The following is a 17,454-nucleotide window of genomic DNA, read 5'->3' as shown; positions in this document are numbered from 1 at the left end:
GGTAGCGTGGCCGAGCGGTCTAAGGCGCTGGTTTCAGGCACCATTCTCTTCGGAGGCGTGGGTTCCAATCCCACAGCTGCCGAACGTGTAATGTTTCCTGTGTCGAAGGCAGATGCACTCATTGCCCGCAAAGGAAACAGCACAACAAGGCGTGAGCGTCTGCTTGGTGAATTGTCGTAGAACAGTGCGTGGTGCAACGACAGGATTTGTAGGCACCTTTTGCTCTCATCATTGCTGGCGTTCGTCTCCACGAAATGCGTCCGGAGCACGCCGTTCTATAACGCGAGAGAGTGGATTTTTTACAGTTGTCGTCAGTTAACCGTGGGCGGCTGCTGCGTTCGCTGGAAAGAGCACTGCCGTCGTTGTCCGGTGTGGTCTAGTGGCTGGGATACCTGGCTCTCACCCAGGAGGCCCGGGTTCGATTCCCGGTACCGGAATTGCGCGTTTTTGTTGCTCCTCCTATGCGACTTGTCTCGACTTTGCTCGACTGACGCTACGCTGACGCGTGCAGAAAGCTACGTTAAGTATGACTCGCGGCAACACCTGACGGCGAGAGAGATGCGGCGTCTATCCACTTGTTATCGAGCCACATACCGGTACCTGTAGTCAAGAGGCTTGGAGGACTGCAAGACATTGCCACGGAGGTGAATGCAGCTAACCACTGTAGTTAGAGTCCTGACAGCGCAGGCACGTTCATTTGCTCGTATACATGTGATGGAGACCGTGTCTGACACTGCTGTGGCGTACACCTTGGCCTAGGCTTTGCTGGGTATCGCCACTTGCATTGCAGCCAGCTGCCTTCGCGGGCGCCTCCGTGGCCATGGCCGTGATCGTCTAGTGGTTAGGACATTGCGTTGTGGCCGCAATAACCCAGGTTCGAATCCTGGTCACGGCAATTTTGAAAGTTTTGCCTTGCTGCCGTTGCAATGGCGAGTACTCGAAATGACAGTACTCTCTTGATTTTTTCACTCGTGTTCCGCAGGCCGCAGTTAGCACTACCACTTCATCCCCAACACGTAATGTCGCCTCCCAGAGCGCAGGCGTCCGCTGCTCTCTGTAGTCGAAAAGGGCAGTCGTTTGAAGTGCGATGGATGAGCAGCCAGTCCCAGCAGAACAGGAAGCTGTGGCGTGCACTGTTTCTACAAATGCTAGGAACACTGGCGCACCAAGCAGCGCATGTAGCGTGGCCGAGCGCTTTAAGGCGCTGGTTTAAGGCACCAGTCTCTCTGTAGGCGCGGTTTCGAATCCCGTAGCTGCCGGGGGTTTTGATGTGATCGCGTTAACCTGCCGCTTTTCCTTCAAGTGTAACCTCCTTGAGCTCACATATGTTTGATACATGGAGCATTCTAGCTCCGCCTGACAGTTACAGCTACGATACTTTAGTGGTTAAGGAAAGCGCAGGTTCGAAACCTGGTCACGGCACGAAAACGTCTCTTGACGCTGTCTCCTTAACTGCGACAGCTACAGACAAGTGGCGTCGCTACCGTACGGCGGGCACGGCTTTTTCTTGCTGTGGATGGCCTAAAGAGACGCTTCCAGTGGGAGAGCAGTGGAAATACATGGCACGGCGATTGCCAAGATACTTCCATTTCGAAGTGATCTTTGTAGTACAAACGAAACGTTTTGCCGCTGCTGATCCAACGGTAACGTGGCCGAGCGGTCTAAGGCGCTGGTTTTAGGCACCAGTCTCTCCGGAGGCGTGGGTTCGAATCCCACCGTTGCCACTTTTTACGTCTCATTTTTGTGCCGTTGCGGTGTGTCCTCGTGGGGTAGGACGCAGCTCTTGTGACGCGCGTGTTGTGTAGGTACCGTGGCCGAGCGGTCTAAGGCGCTGGTTTCAGGCACCATTCTCTTCGGAGGCGTGGGTTCCAATCCCACAGCTGCCGAACGTGTAATGTTTCCTGTGTCGAAGGCAGATGCACTCATTGCCCGCAAAGGAAACAGCACAACAAGGCGTGAGCGTCTGCTTGGTGAATTGTCGTAGAACAGTGCGTGGTGCAACGACAGGATTTGTAGGCACCTTTTGCTCTCATCATTGCTGGCGTTCGTCTCCACGAAATGCGTCCGGAGCACGCCGTTCTATAACGCGAGAGAGTGGATTTTTTACAGTTGTCGTCAGTTAACCGTGGGCGGCTGCTGCGTTCGCTGGAAAGAGCACTGCCGTCGTTGTCCGGTGTGGTCTAGTGGCTAGGATACCTGGCTCTCACCCAGGAGGCCCGGGTTCGATTCCCGGTACCGGAATTGCGCGTTTTTGTTGCTCCTCCTATGCGACTTGTCTCGACTTTGCTCGACTGACGCTACGCTGACGCGTGCAGAAAGCTACGTTAAGTATGACTCGCGGCAACACCTGACGGCGAGAGAGATGCGGCGTCTATCCACTTGTTATCGAGCCACATACCGGTACCTGTAGTCAAGAGGCTTGGAGGACTGCAAGACATTGCCACGGAGGTGAATGCAGCTAACCACTGTAGTTAGAGTCCTGACAGCGCAGGCACGTTCATTTGCTCGTATACATGTGATGGAGACCGTGTCTGACACTGCTGTGGCGTACACCTTGGCCTAGGCTTTGCTGGGTATCGCCACTTGCATTGCAGCCAGCTGCCTTCGCGGGCGCCTCCGTGGCCATGGCCGTGATCGTCTAGTGGTTAGGACATTGCGTTGTGGCCGCAATAACCCAGGTTCGAATCCTGGTCACGGCAATTTTGAAAGTTTTGCCTTGCTGCCGTTGCAATGGCGAGTACTCGAAATGACAGTACTCTCTTGATTTTTTCACTCGTGTTCCGCAGGCCGCAGTTAGCACTACCACTTCATCCCCAACACGTAATGTCGCCTCCCAGAGCGCAGACGTCCGCTGCTCTCTGTAGTCGAAAAGGGCAGTCGTTTGAAGTGCGATGGATGAGCAGCCAGTCCCAGCAGAACAGGAAGCTGTGGCGTGCACTGTTTCTACAAATGCTAGGAACACTGGCGCACCAAGCAGCGCATGTAGCGTGGCCGAGCGCTTTAAGGCGCTGGTTTAAGGCACCAGTCTCTCTGTAGGCGCGGTTTCGAATCCCGTAGCTGCCGGGGGTTTTGATGTGATCGCGTTAACCTGCCGCTTTTCCTTCAAGTGTAACCTCCTTGAGCTCACATATGTTTGATACATGGAGCATTCTAGCTCCGCCTGACAGTTACAGCTACGATACTTTAGTGGTTAAGGAAAGCGCAGGTTCGAAACCTGGTCACGGCACGAAAACGTCTCTTGACGCTGTCTCCTTAACTGCGACAGCTACAGACAAGTGGCGTCGCTACCGTACGGCGGGCACGGCTTTTTCTTGCTGTGGATGGCCTAAAGAGACGCTTCCAGTGGGAGAGCAGTGGAAATACATGGCACGGCGATTGCCAAGATACTTCCATTTCGAAGTGATCTTTGTAGTACAAACGAAACGTTTTGCCGCTGCTGATCCAACGGTAACGTGGCCGAGCGGTCTAAGGCGCTGGTTTTAGGCACCAGTCTCTCCGGAGGCGTGGGTTCGAATCCCACCGTTGCCACTTTTTACGTCTCATTTTTGTGCCGTTGCGGTGTGTCCTCGTGGGGTAGGACGCAGCTCTTGTGACGCGCGTGTTGTGTAGGTAGCGTGGCCGAGCGGTCTAAGGCGCTGGTTTCAGGCACCATTCTCTTCGGAGGCGTGGGTTCCAATCCCACAGCTGCCGAACGTGTAATGTTTCCTGTGTCGAAGGCAGATGCACTCATTGCCCGCAAAGGAAACAGCACAACAAGGCGTGAGCGTCTGCTTGGTGAATTGTCGTAGAACAGTGCGTGGTGCAACGACAGGATTTGTAGGCACCTTTTGCTCTCATCATTGCTGGCGTTCGTCTCCACGAAATGCGTCCGGAGCACGCCGTTCTATAACGCGAGAGAGTGGATTTTTTACAGTTGTCGTCAGTTAACCGTGGGCGGCTGCTGCGTTCGCTGGAAAGAGCACTGCCGTCGTTGTCCGGTGTGGTCCAGTGGCTAGGATACCTGGCTCTCACCCAGGAGGCCCGGGTTCGATTCCCGGTACCGGAATTGCGCGTTTTTGTTGCTCCTCCTATGCGACTTGTCTCGACTTTGCTCGACTGACGCTACGCTGACGCGTGCAGAAAGCTACGTTAAGTATGACTCGCGGCAACACCTGACGGCGAGAGAGATGCGGCGTCTATCCACTTGTTATCGAGCCACATACCGGTACCTGTAGTCAAGAGGCTTGGAGGACTGCAAGACATTGCCACGGAGGTGAATGCAGCTAACCACTGTAGTTAGAGTCCTGACAGCGCAGGCACGTTCATTTGCTCGTATACATGTGATGGAGACCGTGTCTGACACTGCTGTGGCGTACACCTTGGCCTAGGCTTTGCTGGGTATCGCCACTTGCATTGCAGCCAGCTGCCTCCGTGGGCGCCTCCGTGGCCATGGCCGTGATCGTCTAGTGGTTAGGACATTGCGTTGTGGCCGCAATAACCCAGGTTCGAATCCTGGTCACGGCAATTTTGAAAGTTTTGCCTTGCTGCCGTTGCAATGGCGAGTACTCGAAATGACAGTACTCTCTTGATTTTTTCACTCGTGTTCCGCAGGCCGCAGTTAGCACTACCACTTCATCCCCAACACGTAATGTCGCCTCCCAGAGCGCAGACGTCCGCTGCTCTCTGTAGTCGAAAAGGGCAGTCGTTTGAAGTGCGATGGATGAGCAGCCAGTCCCAGCAGAACAGGAAGCTGTGGCGTGCACTGTTTCTACAAATGCTAGGAACACTGGCGCACCAAGCAGCGCATGTAGCGTGGCCGAGCGCTTTAAGGCGCTGGTTTAAGGCACCAGTCTCTCTGTAGGCGCGGTTTCGAATCCCGTAGCTGCCGGGGGTTTTGATGTGATCGCGTTAACCTGCCGCTTTTCCTTCAAGTGTAACCTCCTTGAGCTCACATATGTTTGATACATGGAGCATTCTAGCTCCGCCTGACAGTTACAGCTACGATACTTTAGTGGTTAAGGAAAGCGCAGGTTCGAAACCTGGTCACGGCACGAAAACGTCTCTTGACGCTGTCTCCTTAACTGCGACAGCTACAGACAAGTGGCGTCGCTACCGTACGGCGGGCACGGCTTTTTCTTGCTGTGGATGGCCTAAAGAGACGCTTCCAGTGGGAGAGCAGTGGAAATACATGGCACGGCGATTGCCAAGATACTTCCATTTCGAAGTGATCTTTGTAGTACAAACGAAACGTTTTGCCGCTGCTGATCCAACGGTAACGTGGCCGAGCGGTCTAAGGCGCTGGTTTTAGGCACCAGTCTCTCCGGAGGCGTGGGTTCGAATCCCACCGTTGCCACTTTTTACGTCTCATTTTTGTGCCGTTGCGGTGTGTCCTCGTGGGGTAGGACGCAGCTCTTGTGACGCGCGTGTTGTGTAGGTAGCGTGGCCGAGCGGTCTAAGGCGCTGGTTTCAGGCACCATTCTCTTCGGAGGCGTGGGTTCCAATCCCACAGCTGCCGAACGTGTAATGTTTCCTGTGTCGAAGGCAGATGCACTCATTGCCCGCAAAGGAAACAGCACAACAAGGCGTGAGCGTCTGCTTGGTGAATTGTCGTAGAACAGTGCGTGGTGCAACGACAGGATTTGTAGGCACCTTTTGCTCTCATCATTGCTGGCGTTCGTCTCCACGAAATGCGTCCGGAGCACGCCGTTCTATAACGCGAGAGAGTGGATTTTTTACAGTTGTCGTCAGTTAACCGTGGGCGGCTGCTGCGTTCGCTGGAAAGAGCACTGCCGTCGTTGTCCGGTGTGGTCCAGTGGCTAGGATACCTGGCTCTCACCCAGGAGGCCCGGGTTCGATTCCCGGTACCGGAATTGCGCGTTTTTGTTGCTCCTCCTATGCGACTTGTCTCGACTTTGCTCGACTGACGCTACGCTGACGCGTGCAGAAAGCTACGTTAAGTATGACTCGCGGCAACACCTGACGGCGAGAGAGATGCGGCGTCTATCCACTTGTTATCGAGCCACATACCGGTACCTGTAGTCAAGAGGCTTGGAGGACTGCAAGACATTGCCACGGAGGTGAATGCAGCTAACCACTGTAGTTAGAGTCCTGACAGCGCAGGCACGTTCATTTGCTCGTATACATGTGATGGAGACCGTGTCTGACACTGCTGTGGCGTACACCTTGGCCTAGGCTTTGCTGGGTATCGCCACTTGCATTGCAGCCAGCTGCCTCCGTGGGCGCCTCCGTGGCCATGGCCGTGATCGTCTAGTGGTTAGGACATTGCGTTGTGGCCGCAATAACCCAGGTTCGAATCCTGGTCACGGCAATTTTGAAAGTTTTGCCTTGCTGCCGTTGCAATGGCGAGTACTCGAAATGACAGTACTCTCTTGATTTTTTCACTCGTGTTCCGCAGGCCGCAGTTAGCACTACCACTTCATCCCCAACACGTAATGTCGCCTCCCAGAGCGCAGACGTCCGCTGCTCTCTGTAGTCGAAAAGGGCAGTCGTTTGAAGTGCGATGGATGAGCAGCCAGTCCCAGCAGAACAGGAAGCTGTGGCGTGCACTGTTTCTACAAATGCTAGGAACACTGGCGCACCAAGCAGCGCATGTAGCGTGGCCGAGCGCTTTAAGGCGCTGGTTTAAGGCACCAGTCTCTCTGTAGGCGCGGTTTCGAATCCCGTAGCTGCCGGGGGTTTTGATGTGATCGCGTTAACCTGCCGCTTTTCCTTCAAGTGTAACCTCCTTGAGCTCACATATGTTTGATACATGGAGCATTCTAGCTCCGCCTGACAGTTACAGCTACGATACTTTAGTGGTTAAGGAAAGCGCAGGTTCGAAACCTGGTCACGGCACGAAAACGTCTCTTGACGCTGTCTCCTTAACTGCGACAGCTACAGACAAGTGGCGTCGCTACCGTACGGCGGGCACGGCTTTTTCTTGCTGTGGATGGCCTAAAGAGACGCTTCCAGTGGGAGAGCAGTGGAAATACATGGCACGGCGATTGCCAAGATACTTCCATTTCGAAGTGATCTTTGTAGTACAAACGAAACGTTTTGCCGCTGCTGATCCAACGGTAACGTGGCCGAGCGGTCTAAGGCGCTGGTTTTAGGCACCAGTCTCTCCGGAGGCGTGGGTTCGAATCCCACCGTTGCCACTTTTTACGTCTCATTTTTGTGCCGTTGCGGTGTGTCCTCGTGGGGTAGGACGCAGCTCTTGTGACGCGCGTGTTGTGTAGGTAGCGTGGCCGAGCGGTCTAAGGCGCTGGTTTCAGGCACCATTCTCTTCGGAGGCGTGGGTTCCAATCCCACAGCTGCCGAACGTGTAATGTTTCCTGTGTCGAAGGCAGATGCACTCATTGCCCGCAAAGGAAACAGCACAACAAGGCGTGAGCGTCTGCTTGGTGAATTGTCGTAGAACAGTGCGTGGTGCAACGACAGGATTTGTAGGCACCTTTTGCTCTCATCATTGCTGGCGTTCGTCTCCACGAAATGCGTCCGGAGCACGCCGTTCTATAACGCGAGAGAGTGGATTTTTTACAGTTGTCGTCAGTTAACCGTGGGCGGCTGCTGCGTTCGCTGGAAAGAGCACTGCCGTCGTTGTCCGGTGTGGTCTAGTGGCTGGGATACCTGGCTCTCACCCAGGAGGCCCGGGTTCGATTCCCGGTACCGGAATTGCGCGTTTTTGTTGCTCCTCCTATGCGACTTGTCTCGACTTTGCTCGACTGACGCTACGCTGACGCGTGCAGAAAGCTACGTTAAGTATGACTCGCGGCAACACCTGACGGCGAGAGAGATGCGGCGTCTATCCACTTGTTATCGAGCCACATACCGGTACCTGTAGTCAAGAGGCTTGGAGGACTGCAAGACATTGCCACGGAGGTGAATGCAGCTAACCACTGTAGTTAGAGTCCTGACAGCGCAGGCACGTTCATTTGCTCGTATACATGTGATGGAGACCGTGTCTGACACTGCTGTGGCGTACACCTTGGCCTAGGCTTTGCTGGGTATCGCCACTTGCATTGCAGCCAGCTGCCTTCGCGGGCGCCTCCGTGGCCATGGCCGTGATCGTCTAGTGGTTAGGACATTGCGTTGTGGCCGCAATAACCCAGGTTCGAATCCTGGTCACGGCAATTTTGAAAGTTTTGCCTTGCTGCCGTTGCAATGGCGAGTACTCGAAATGACAGTACTCTCTTGATTTTTTCACTCGTGTTCCGCAGGCCGCAGTTAGCACTACCACTTCATCCCCAACACGTAATGTCGCCTCCCAGAGCGCAGACGTCCGCTGCTCTCTGTAGTCGAAAAGGGCAGTCGTTTGAAGTGCGATGGATGAGCAGCCAGTCCCAGCAGAACAGGAAGCTGTGGCGTGCACTGTTTCTACAAATGCTAGGAACACTGGCGCACCAAGCAGCGCATGTAGCGTGGCCGAGCGCTTTAAGGCGCTGGTTTAAGGCACCAGTCTCTCTGTAGGCGCGGTTTCGAATCCCGTAGCTGCCGGGGGTTTTGATGTGATCGCGTTAACCTGCCGCTTTTCCTTCAAGTGTAACCTCCTTGAGCTCACATATGTTTGATACATGGAGCATTCTAGCTCCGCCTGACAGTTACAGCTACGATACTTTAGTGGTTAAGGAAAGCGCAGGTTCGAAACCTGGTCACGGCACGAAAACGTCTCTTGACGCTGTCTCCTTAACTGCGACAGCTACAGACAAGTGGCGTCGCTACCGTACGGCGGGCACGGCTTTTTCTTGCTGTGGATGGCCTAAAGAGACGCTTCCAGTGGGAGAGCAGTGGAAATACATGGCACGGCGATTGCCAAGATACTTCCATTTCGAAGTGATCTTTGTAGTACAAACGAAACGTTTTGCCGCTGCTGATCCAACGGTAACGTGGCCGAGCGGTCTAAGGCGCTGGTTTTAGGCACCAGTCTCTCCGGAGGCGTGGGTTCGAATCCCACCGTTGCCACTTTTTACGTCTCATTTTTGTGCCGTTGCGGTGTGTCCTCGTGGGGTAGGACGCAGCTCTTGTGACGCGCGTGTTGTGTAGGTAGCGTGGCCGAGCGGTCTAAGGCGCTGGTTTCAGGCACCATTCTCTTCGGAGGCGTGGGTTCCAATCCCACAGCTGCCGAACGTGTAATGTTTCCTGTGTCGAAGGCAGATGCACTCATTGCCCGCAAAGGAAACAGCACAACAAGGCGTGAGCGTCTGCTTGGTGAATTGTCGTAGAACAGTGCGTGGTGCAACGACAGGATTTGTAGGCACCTTTTGCTCTCATCATTGCTGGCGTTCGTCTCCACGAAATGCGTCCGGAGCACGCCGTTCTATAACGCGAGAGAGTGGATTTTTTACAGTTGTCGTCAGTTAACCGTGGGCGGCTGCTGCGTTCGCTGGAAAGAGCACTGCCGTCGTTGTCCGGTGTGGTCTAGTGGCTGGGATACCTGGCTCTCACCCAGGAGGCCCGGGTTCGATTCCCGGTACCGGAATTGCGCGTTTTTGTTGCTCCTCCTATGCGACTTGTCTCGACTTTGCTCGACTGACGCTACGCTGACGCGTGCAGAAAGCTACGTTAAGTATGACTCGCGGCAACACCTGACGGCGAGAGAGATGCGGCGTCTATCCACTTGTTATCGAGCCACATACCGGTACCTGTAGTCAAGAGGCTTGGAGGACTGCAAGACATTGCCACGGAGGTGAATGCAGCTAACCACTGTAGTTAGAGTCCTGACAGCGCAGGCACGTTCATTTGCTCGTATACATGTGATGGAGACCGTGTCTGACACTGCTGTGGCGTACACCTTGGCCTAGGCTTTGCTGGGTATCGCCACTTGCATTGCAGCCAGCTGCCTTCGCGGGCGCCTCCGTGGCCATGGCCGTGATCGTCTAGTGGTTAGGACATTGCGTTGTGGCCGCAATAACCCAGGTTCGAATCCTGGTCACGGCAATTTTGAAAGTTTTGCCTTGCTGCCGTTGCAATGGCGAGTACTCGAAATGACAGTACTCTCTTGATTTTTTCACTCGTGTTCCGCAGGCCGCAGTTAGCACTACCACTTCATCCCCAACACGTAATGTCGCCTCCCAGAGCGCAGACGTCCGCTGCTCTCTGTAGTCGAAAAGGGCAGTCGTTTGAAGTGCGATGGATGAGCAGCCAGTCCCAGCAGAACAGGAAGCTGTGGCGTGCACTGTTTCTACAAATGCTAGGAACACTGGCGCACCAAGCAGCGCATGTAGCGTGGCCGAGCGCTTTAAGGCGCTGGTTTAAGGCACCAGTCTCTCTGTAGGCGCGGTTTCGAATCCCGTAGCTGCCGGGGGTTTTGATGTGATCGCGTTAACCTGCCGCTTTTCCTTCAAGTGTAACCTCCTTGAGCTCACATATGTTTGATACATGGAGCATTCTAGCTCCGCCTGACAGTTACAGCTACGATACTTTAGTGGTTAAGGAAAGCGCAGGTTCGAAACCTGGTCACGGCACGAAAACGTCTCTTGACGCTGTCTCCTTAACTGCGACAGCTACAGACAAGTGGCGTCGCTACCGTACGGCGGGCACGGCTTTTTCTTGCTGTGGATGGCCTAAAGAGACGCTTCCAGTGGGAGAGCAGTGGAAATACATGGCACGGCGATTGCCAAGATACTTCCATTTCGAAGTGATCTTTGTAGTACAAACGAAACGTTTTGCCGCTGCTGATCCAACGGTAACGTGGCCGAGCGGTCTAAGGCGCTGGTTTTAGGCACCAGTCTCTCCGGAGGCGTGGGTTCGAATCCCACCGTTGCCACTTTTTACGTCTCATTTTTGTGCCGTTGCGGTGTGTCCTCGTGGGGTAGGACGCAGCTCTTGTGACGCGCGTGTTGTGTAGGTAGCGTGGCCGAGCGGTCTAAGGCGCTGGTTTCAGGCACCATTCTCTTCGGAGGCGTGGGTTCCAATCCCACAGCTGCCGAACGTGTAATGTTTCCTGTGTCGAAGGCAGATGCACTCATTGCCCGCAAAGGAAACAGCACAACAAGGCGTGAGCGTCTGCTTGGTGAATTGTCGTAGAACAGTGCGTGGTGCAACGACAGGATTTGTAGGCACCTTTTGCTCTCATCATTGCTGGCGTTCGTCTCCACGAAATGCGTCCGGAGCACGCCGTTCTATAACGCGAGAGAGTGGATTTTTTACAGTTGTCGTCAGTTAACCGTGGGCGGCTGCTGCGTTCGCTGGAAAGAGCACTGCCGTCGTTGTCCGGTGTGGTCTAGTGGCTGGGATACCTGGCTCTCACCCAGGAGGCCCGGGTTCGATTCCCGGTACCGGAATTGCGCGTTTTTGTTGCTCCTCCTATGCGACTTGTCTCGACTTTGCTCGACTGACGCTACGCTGACGCGTGCAGAAAGCTACGTTAAGTATGACTCGCGGCAACACCTGACGGCGAGAGAGATGCGGCGTCTATCCACTTGTTATCGAGCCACATACCGGTACCTGTAGTCAAGAGGCTTGGAGGACTGCAAGACATTGCCACGGAGGTGAATGCAGCTAACCACTGTAGTTAGAGTCCTGACAGCGCAGGCACGTTCATTTGCTCGTATACATGTGATGGAGACCGTGTCTGACACTGCTGTGGCGTACACCTTGGCCTAGGCTTTGCTGGGTATCGCCACTTGCATTGCAGCCAGCTGCCTTCGCGGGCGCCTCCGTGGCCATGGCCGTGATCGTCTAGTGGTTAGGACATTGCGTTGTGACCGCAATAACCCAGGTTCGAATCCTGGTCACGGCAATTTTGAAAGTTTTGCCTTGCTGCCGTTGCAATGGCGAGTACTCGAAATGACAGTACTCTCTTGATTTTTTCACTCGTGTTCCGCAGGCCGCAGTTAGCACTACCACTTCATCCCCAACACGTAATGTCGCCTCCCAGAGCGCAGACGTCCGCTGCTCTCTGTAGTCGAAAAGGGCAGTCGTTTGAAGTGCGATGGATGAGCAGCCAGTCCCAGCAGAACAGGAAGCTGTGGCGTGCACTGTTTCTACAAATGCTAGGAACACTGGCGCACCAAGCAGCGCATGTAGCGTGGCCGAGCGCTTTAAGGCGCTGGTTTAAGGCACCAGTCTCTCTGTAGGCGCGGTTTCGAATCCCGTAGCTGCCGGGGGTTTTGATGTGATCGCGTTAACCTGCCGCTTTTCCTTCAAGTGTAACCTCCTTGAGCTCACATATGTTTGATACATGGAGCATTCTAGCTCCGCCTGACAGTTACAGCTACGATACTTTAGTGGTTAAGGAAAGCGCAGGTTCGAAACCTGGTCACGGCACGAAAACGTCTCTTGACGCTGTCTCCTTAACTGCGACAGCTACAGACAAGTGGCGTCGCTACCGTACGGCGGGCACGGCTTTTTCTTGCTGTGGATGGCCTAAAGAGACGCTTCCAGTGGGAGAGCAGTGGAAATACATGGCACGGCGATTGCCAAGATACTTCCATTTCGAAGTGATCTTTGTAGTACAAACGAAACGTTTTGCCGCTGCTGATCCAACGGTAACGTGGCCGAGCGGTCTAAGGCGCTGGTTTTAGGCACCAGTCTCTCCGGAGGCGTGGGTTCGAATCCCACCGTTGCCACTTTTTACGTCTCATTTTTGTGCCGTTGCGGTGTGTCCTCGTGGGGTAGGACGCAGCTCTTGTGACGCGCGTGTTGTGTAGGTAGCGTGGCCGAGCGGTCTAAGGCGCTGGTTTCAGGCACCATTCTCTTCGGAGGCGTGGGTTCCAATCCCACAGCTGCCGAACGTGTAATGTTTCCTGTGTCGAAGGCAGATGCACTCATTGCCCGCAAAGGAAACAGCACAACAAGGCGTGAGCGTCTGCTTGGTGAATTGTCGTAGAACAGTGCGTGGTGCAACGACAGGATTTGTAGGCACCTTTTGCTCTCATCATTGCTGGCGTTCGTCTCCACGAAATGCGTCCGGAGCACGCCGTTCTATAACGCGAGAGAGTGGATTTTTTACAGTTGTCGTCAGTTAACCGTGGGCGGCTGCTGCGTTCGCTGGAAAGAGCACTGCCGTCGTTGTCCGGTGTGGTCTAGTGGCTGGGATACCTGGCTCTCACCCAGGAGGCCCGGGTTCGATTCCCGGTACCGGAATTGCGCGTTTTTGTTGCTCCTCCTATGCGACTTGTCTCGACTTTGCTCGACTGACGCTACGCTGACGCGTGCAGAAAGCTACGTTAAGTATGACTCGCGGCAACACCTGACGGCGAGAGAGATGCGGCGTCTATCCACTTGTTATCGAGCCACATACCGGTACCTGTAGTCAAGAGGCTTGGAGGACTGCAAGACATTGCCACGGAGGTGAATGCAGCTAACCACTGTAGTTAGAGTCCTGACAGCGCAGGCACGTTCATTTGCTCGTATACATGTGATGGAGACCGTGTCTGACACTGCTGTGGCGTACACCTTGGCCTAGGCTTTGCTGGGTATCGCCACTTGCATTGCAGCCAGCTGCCTTCGCGGGCGCCTCCGTGGCCATGGCCGTGATCGTCTAGTGGTTAGGACATTGCGTTGTGGCCGCAATAACCCAGGTTCGAATCCTGGTCACGGCAATTTTGAAAGTTTTGCCTTGCTGCCGTTGCAATGGCGAGTACTCGAAATGACAGTACTCTCTTGATTTTTTCACTCGTGTTCCGCAGGCCGCAGTTAGCACTACCACTTCATCCCCAACACGTAATGTCGCCTCCCAGAGCGCAGACGTCCGCTGCTCTCTGTAGTCGAAAAGGGCAGTCGTTTGAAGTGCGATGGATGAGCAGCCAGTCCCAGCAGAACAGGAAGCTGTGGCGTGCACTGTTTCTACAAATGCTAGGAACACTGGCGCACCAAGCAGCGCATGTAGCGTGGCCGAGCGCTTTAAGGCGCTGGTTTAAGGCACCAGTCTCTCTGTAGGCGCGGTTTCGAATCCCGTAGCTGCCGGGGGTTTTGATGTGATCGCGTTAACCTGCCGCTTTTCCTTCAAGTGTAACCTCCTTGAGCTCACATATGTTTGATACATGGAGCATTCTAGCTCCGCCTGACAGTTACAGCTACGATACTTTAGTGGTTAAGGAAAGCGCAGGTTCGAAACCTGGTCACGGCACGAAAACGTCTCTTGACGCTGTCTCCTTAACTGCGACAGCTACAGACAAGTGGCGTCGCTACCGTACGGCGGGCACGGCTTTTTCTTGCTGTGGATGGCCTAAAGAGACGCTTCCAGTGGGAGAGCAGTGGAAATACATGGCACGGCGATTGCCAAGATACTTCCATTTCGAAGTGATCTTTGTAGTACAAACGAAACGTTTTGCCGCTGCTGATCCAACGGTAACGTGGCCGAGCGGTCTAAGGCGCTGGTTTTAGGCACCAGTCTCTCCGGAGGCGTGGGTTCGAATCCCACCGTTGCCACTTTTTACGTCTCATTTTTGTGCCGTTGCGGTGTGTCCTCGTGGGGTAGGACGCAGCTCTTGTGACGCGCGTGTTGTGTAGGTAGCGTGGCCGAGCGGTCTAAGGCGCTGGTTTCAGGCACCATTCTCTTCGGAGGCGTGGGTTCCAATCCCACAGCTGCCGAACGTGTAATGTTTCCTGTGTCGAAGGCAGATGCACTCATTGCCCGCAAAGGAAACAGCACAACAAGGCGTGAGCGTCTGCTTGGTGAATTGTCGTAGAACAGTGCGTGGTGCAACGACAGGATTTGTAGGCACCTTTTGCTCTCATCATTGCTGGCGTTCGTCTCCACGAAATGCGTCCGGAGCACGCCGTTCTATAACGCGAGAGAGTGGATTTTTTACAGTTGTCGTCAGTTAACCGTGGGCGGCTGCTGCGTTCGCTGGAAAGAGCACTGCCGTCGTTGTCCGGTGTGGTCTAGTGGCTGGGATACCTGGCTCTCACCCAGGAGGCCCGGGTTCGATTCCCGGTACCGGAATTGCGCGTTTTTGTTGCTCCTCCTATGCGACTTGTCTCGACTTTGCTCGACTGACGCTACGCTGACGCGTGCAGAAAGCTACGTTAAGTATGACTCGCGGCAACACCTGACGGCGAGAGAGATGCGGCGTCTATCCACTTGTTATCGAGCCACATACCGGTACCTGTAGTCAAGAGGCTTGGAGGACTGCAAGACATTGCCACGGAGGTGAATGCAGCTAACCACTGTAGTTAGAGTCCTGACAGCGCAGGCACGTTCATTTGCTCGTATACATGTGATGGAGACCGTGTCTGACACTGCTGTGGCGTACACCTTGGCCTAGGCTTTGCTGGGTATCGCCACTTGCATTGCAGCCAGCTGCCTTCGCGGGCGCCTCCGTGGCCATGGCCGTGATCGTCTAGTGGTTAGGACATTGCGTTGTGGCCGCAATAACCCAGGTTCGAATCCTGGTCACGGCAATTTTGAAAGTTTTGCCTTGCTGCCGTTGCAATGGCGAGTACTCGAAATGACAGTACTCTCTTGATTTTTTCACTCGTGTTCCGCAGGCCGCAGTTAGCACTACCACTTCATCCCCAACACGTAATGTCGCCTCCCAGAGCGCAGACGTCCGCTGCTCTCTGTAGTCGAAAAGGGCAGTCGTTTGAAGTGCGATGGATGAGCAGCCAGTCCCAGCAGAACAGGAAGCTGTGGCGTGCACTGTTTCTACAAATGCTAGGAACACTGGCGCACCAAGCAGCGCATGTAGCGTGGCCGAGCGCTTTAAGGCGCTGGTTTAAGGCACCAGTCTCTCTGTAGGCGCGGTTTCGAATCCCGTAGCTGCCGGGGGTTTTGATGTGATCGCGTTAACCTGCCGCTTTTCCTTCAAGTGTAACCTCCTTGAGCTCACATATGTTTGATACATGGAGCATTCTAGCTCCGCCTGACAGTTACAGCTACGATACTTTAGTGGTTAAGGAAAGCGCAGGTTCGAAACCTGGTCACGGCACGAAAACGTCTCTTGACGCTGTCTCCTTAACTGCGACAGCTACAGACAAGTGGCGTCGCTACCGTACGGCGGGCACGGCTTTTTCTTGCTGTGGATGGCCTAAAGAGACGCTTCCAGTGGGAGAGCAGTGGAAATACATGGCACGGCGATTGCCAAGATACTTCCATTTCGAAGTGATCTTTGTAGTACAAACGAAACGTTTTGCCGCTGCTGATCCAACGGTAACGTGGCCGAGCGGTCTAAGGCGCTGGTTTTAGGCACCAGTCTCTCCGGAGGCGTGGGTTCGAATCCCACCGTTGCCACTTTTTACGTCTCATTTTTGTGCCGTTGCGGTGTGTCCTCGTGGGGTAGGACGCAGCTCTTGTGACGCGCGTGTTGTGTAGGTAGCGTGGCCGAGCGGTCTAAGGCGCTGGTTTCAGGCACCATTCTCTTCGGAGGCGTGGGTTCCAATCCCACAGCTGCCGAACGTGTAATGTTTCCTGTGTCGAAGGCAGATGCACTCATTGCCCGCAAAGGAAACAGCACAACAAGGCGTGAGCGTCTGCTTGGTGAATTGTCGTAGAACAGTGCGTGGTGCAACGACAGGATTTGTAGGCACCTTTTGCTCTCATCATTGCTGGCGTTCGTCTCCACGAAATGCGTCCGGAGCACGCCGTTCTATAACGCGAGAGAGTGGATTTTTTACAGTTGTCGTCAGTTAACCGTGGGCGGCTGCTGCGTTCGCTGGAAAGAGCACTGCCGTCGTTGTCCGGTGTGGTCTAGTGGCTGGGATACCTGGCTCTCACCCAGGAGGCCCGGGTTCGATTCCCGGTACCGGAATTGCGCGTTTTTGTTGCTCCTCCTATGCGACTTGTCTCGACTTTGCTCGACTGACGCTACGCTGACGCGTGCAGAAAGCTACGTTAAGTATGACTCGCGGCAACACCTGACGGCGAGAGAGATGCGGCGTCTATCCACTTGTTATCGAGCCACATACCGGTACCTGTAGTCAAGAGGCTTGGAGGACTGCAAGACATTGCCACGGAGGTGAATGCAGCTAACCACTGTAGTTAGAGTCCTGACAGCGCAGGCACGTTCATTTGCTCGTATACATGTGATGGAGACCGTGTCTGACACTGCTGTGGCGTACACCTTGGCCTAGGCTTTGCTGGGTATCGCCACTTGCATTGCAGCCAGCTGCCTTCGCGGGCGCCTCCGTGGCCATGGCCGTGATCGTCTAGTGGTTAGGACATTGCGTTGTGGCCGCAATAACCCAGGTTCGAATCCTGGTCACGGCAATTTTGAAAGTTTTGCCTTGCTGCCGTTGCAATGGCGAGTACTCGAAATGACAGTACTCTCTTGATTTTTTCACTCGTGTTCCGCAGGCCGCAGTTAGCACTACCACTTCATCCCCAACACGTAATGTCGCCTCCCAGAGCGCAGACGTCCGCTGCTCTCTGTAGTCGAAAAGGGCAGTCGTTTGAAGTGCGATGGATGAGCAGCCAGTCCCAGCAGAACAGGAAGCTGTGGCGTGCACTGTTTCTACAAATGCTAGGAACACTGGCGCACCAAGCAGCGCATGTAGCGTGGCCGAGCGCTTTAAGGCGCTGGTTTAAGGCAC

The 17,454-nt window shown here is 54.5% G+C and overlaps 29 non-coding genes across 29 annotated transcripts; all 29 read left to right on the top strand.

Moving 5' to 3' along the window:
* The first annotated feature begins 365 nt into the window (after positions 1–365).
* Positions 366–437, top strand: Trnae-cuc. The gene has a single exon. It is a non-coding gene; the product is annotated as a tRNA-Glu (tRNA).
* A 386-nt stretch (positions 438–823) lies between these two features.
* Positions 824–895, top strand: Trnah-gug. Its single transcript has one exon. It is a non-coding gene; the product is annotated as a tRNA-His (tRNA).
* Positions 896–1,642: 747 nt separating this feature from the next.
* On the top strand, positions 1,643–1,724 carry Trnal-uag. Its single transcript has one exon. It is a non-coding gene; the product is annotated as a tRNA-Leu (tRNA).
* A 445-nt stretch (positions 1,725–2,169) lies between these two features.
* On the top strand, positions 2,170–2,241 carry Trnae-cuc. Its single transcript has one exon. It is a non-coding gene; the product is annotated as a tRNA-Glu (tRNA).
* Positions 2,242–2,627: 386 nt separating this feature from the next.
* Trnah-gug lies at positions 2,628–2,699 on the top strand. The gene has a single exon. It is a non-coding gene; the product is annotated as a tRNA-His (tRNA).
* A 747-nt stretch (positions 2,700–3,446) lies between these two features.
* Positions 3,447–3,528, top strand: Trnal-uag. Its single transcript has one exon. It is a non-coding gene; the product is annotated as a tRNA-Leu (tRNA).
* Positions 3,529–3,973: 445 nt separating this feature from the next.
* Trnae-cuc lies at positions 3,974–4,045 on the top strand. Its single transcript has one exon. It is a non-coding gene; the product is annotated as a tRNA-Glu (tRNA).
* A 386-nt stretch (positions 4,046–4,431) lies between these two features.
* Trnah-gug lies at positions 4,432–4,503 on the top strand. Its single transcript has one exon. It is a non-coding gene; the product is annotated as a tRNA-His (tRNA).
* Positions 4,504–5,250: 747 nt separating this feature from the next.
* On the top strand, positions 5,251–5,332 carry Trnal-uag. The gene has a single exon. It is a non-coding gene; the product is annotated as a tRNA-Leu (tRNA).
* A 445-nt stretch (positions 5,333–5,777) lies between these two features.
* Trnae-cuc lies at positions 5,778–5,849 on the top strand. The gene has a single exon. It is a non-coding gene; the product is annotated as a tRNA-Glu (tRNA).
* Positions 5,850–6,235: 386 nt separating this feature from the next.
* Trnah-gug lies at positions 6,236–6,307 on the top strand. The gene has a single exon. It is a non-coding gene; the product is annotated as a tRNA-His (tRNA).
* Positions 6,308–7,054: 747 nt separating this feature from the next.
* On the top strand, positions 7,055–7,136 carry Trnal-uag. Its single transcript has one exon. It is a non-coding gene; the product is annotated as a tRNA-Leu (tRNA).
* Positions 7,137–7,581: 445 nt separating this feature from the next.
* Trnae-cuc lies at positions 7,582–7,653 on the top strand. The gene has a single exon. It is a non-coding gene; the product is annotated as a tRNA-Glu (tRNA).
* A 386-nt stretch (positions 7,654–8,039) lies between these two features.
* Trnah-gug lies at positions 8,040–8,111 on the top strand. Its single transcript has one exon. It is a non-coding gene; the product is annotated as a tRNA-His (tRNA).
* A 747-nt stretch (positions 8,112–8,858) lies between these two features.
* On the top strand, positions 8,859–8,940 carry Trnal-uag. Its single transcript has one exon. It is a non-coding gene; the product is annotated as a tRNA-Leu (tRNA).
* Positions 8,941–9,385: 445 nt separating this feature from the next.
* On the top strand, positions 9,386–9,457 carry Trnae-cuc. The gene has a single exon. It is a non-coding gene; the product is annotated as a tRNA-Glu (tRNA).
* A 386-nt stretch (positions 9,458–9,843) lies between these two features.
* Trnah-gug lies at positions 9,844–9,915 on the top strand. Its single transcript has one exon. It is a non-coding gene; the product is annotated as a tRNA-His (tRNA).
* Positions 9,916–10,662: 747 nt separating this feature from the next.
* Trnal-uag lies at positions 10,663–10,744 on the top strand. Its single transcript has one exon. It is a non-coding gene; the product is annotated as a tRNA-Leu (tRNA).
* A 445-nt stretch (positions 10,745–11,189) lies between these two features.
* Trnae-cuc lies at positions 11,190–11,261 on the top strand. The gene has a single exon. It is a non-coding gene; the product is annotated as a tRNA-Glu (tRNA).
* A 386-nt stretch (positions 11,262–11,647) lies between these two features.
* On the top strand, positions 11,648–11,719 carry Trnah-gug. Its single transcript has one exon. It is a non-coding gene; the product is annotated as a tRNA-His (tRNA).
* Positions 11,720–12,466: 747 nt separating this feature from the next.
* Trnal-uag lies at positions 12,467–12,548 on the top strand. The gene has a single exon. It is a non-coding gene; the product is annotated as a tRNA-Leu (tRNA).
* A 445-nt stretch (positions 12,549–12,993) lies between these two features.
* On the top strand, positions 12,994–13,065 carry Trnae-cuc. The gene has a single exon. It is a non-coding gene; the product is annotated as a tRNA-Glu (tRNA).
* A 386-nt stretch (positions 13,066–13,451) lies between these two features.
* On the top strand, positions 13,452–13,523 carry Trnah-gug. The gene has a single exon. It is a non-coding gene; the product is annotated as a tRNA-His (tRNA).
* Positions 13,524–14,270: 747 nt separating this feature from the next.
* On the top strand, positions 14,271–14,352 carry Trnal-uag. Its single transcript has one exon. It is a non-coding gene; the product is annotated as a tRNA-Leu (tRNA).
* A 445-nt stretch (positions 14,353–14,797) lies between these two features.
* Trnae-cuc lies at positions 14,798–14,869 on the top strand. The gene has a single exon. It is a non-coding gene; the product is annotated as a tRNA-Glu (tRNA).
* Positions 14,870–15,255: 386 nt separating this feature from the next.
* On the top strand, positions 15,256–15,327 carry Trnah-gug. Its single transcript has one exon. It is a non-coding gene; the product is annotated as a tRNA-His (tRNA).
* A 747-nt stretch (positions 15,328–16,074) lies between these two features.
* On the top strand, positions 16,075–16,156 carry Trnal-uag. The gene has a single exon. It is a non-coding gene; the product is annotated as a tRNA-Leu (tRNA).
* A 445-nt stretch (positions 16,157–16,601) lies between these two features.
* Positions 16,602–16,673, top strand: Trnae-cuc. Its single transcript has one exon. It is a non-coding gene; the product is annotated as a tRNA-Glu (tRNA).
* Positions 16,674–17,059: 386 nt separating this feature from the next.
* Positions 17,060–17,131, top strand: Trnah-gug. Its single transcript has one exon. It is a non-coding gene; the product is annotated as a tRNA-His (tRNA).
* Positions 17,132–17,454: the final 323 nt, after the last annotated feature.

Source organism: Schistocerca piceifrons, unplaced genomic scaffold (genome assembly GCF_021461385.2).
Source record: "Schistocerca piceifrons isolate TAMUIC-IGC-003096 unplaced genomic scaffold, iqSchPice1.1 HiC_scaffold_690, whole genome shotgun sequence".
NCBI lineage: Eukaryota > Metazoa > Arthropoda > Insecta > Orthoptera > Acrididae > Schistocerca > Schistocerca piceifrons.
The sequence above is the reverse complement of the archived record's forward strand: the minus strand, read 5'-3'. Positions and strand labels throughout refer to the sequence as shown.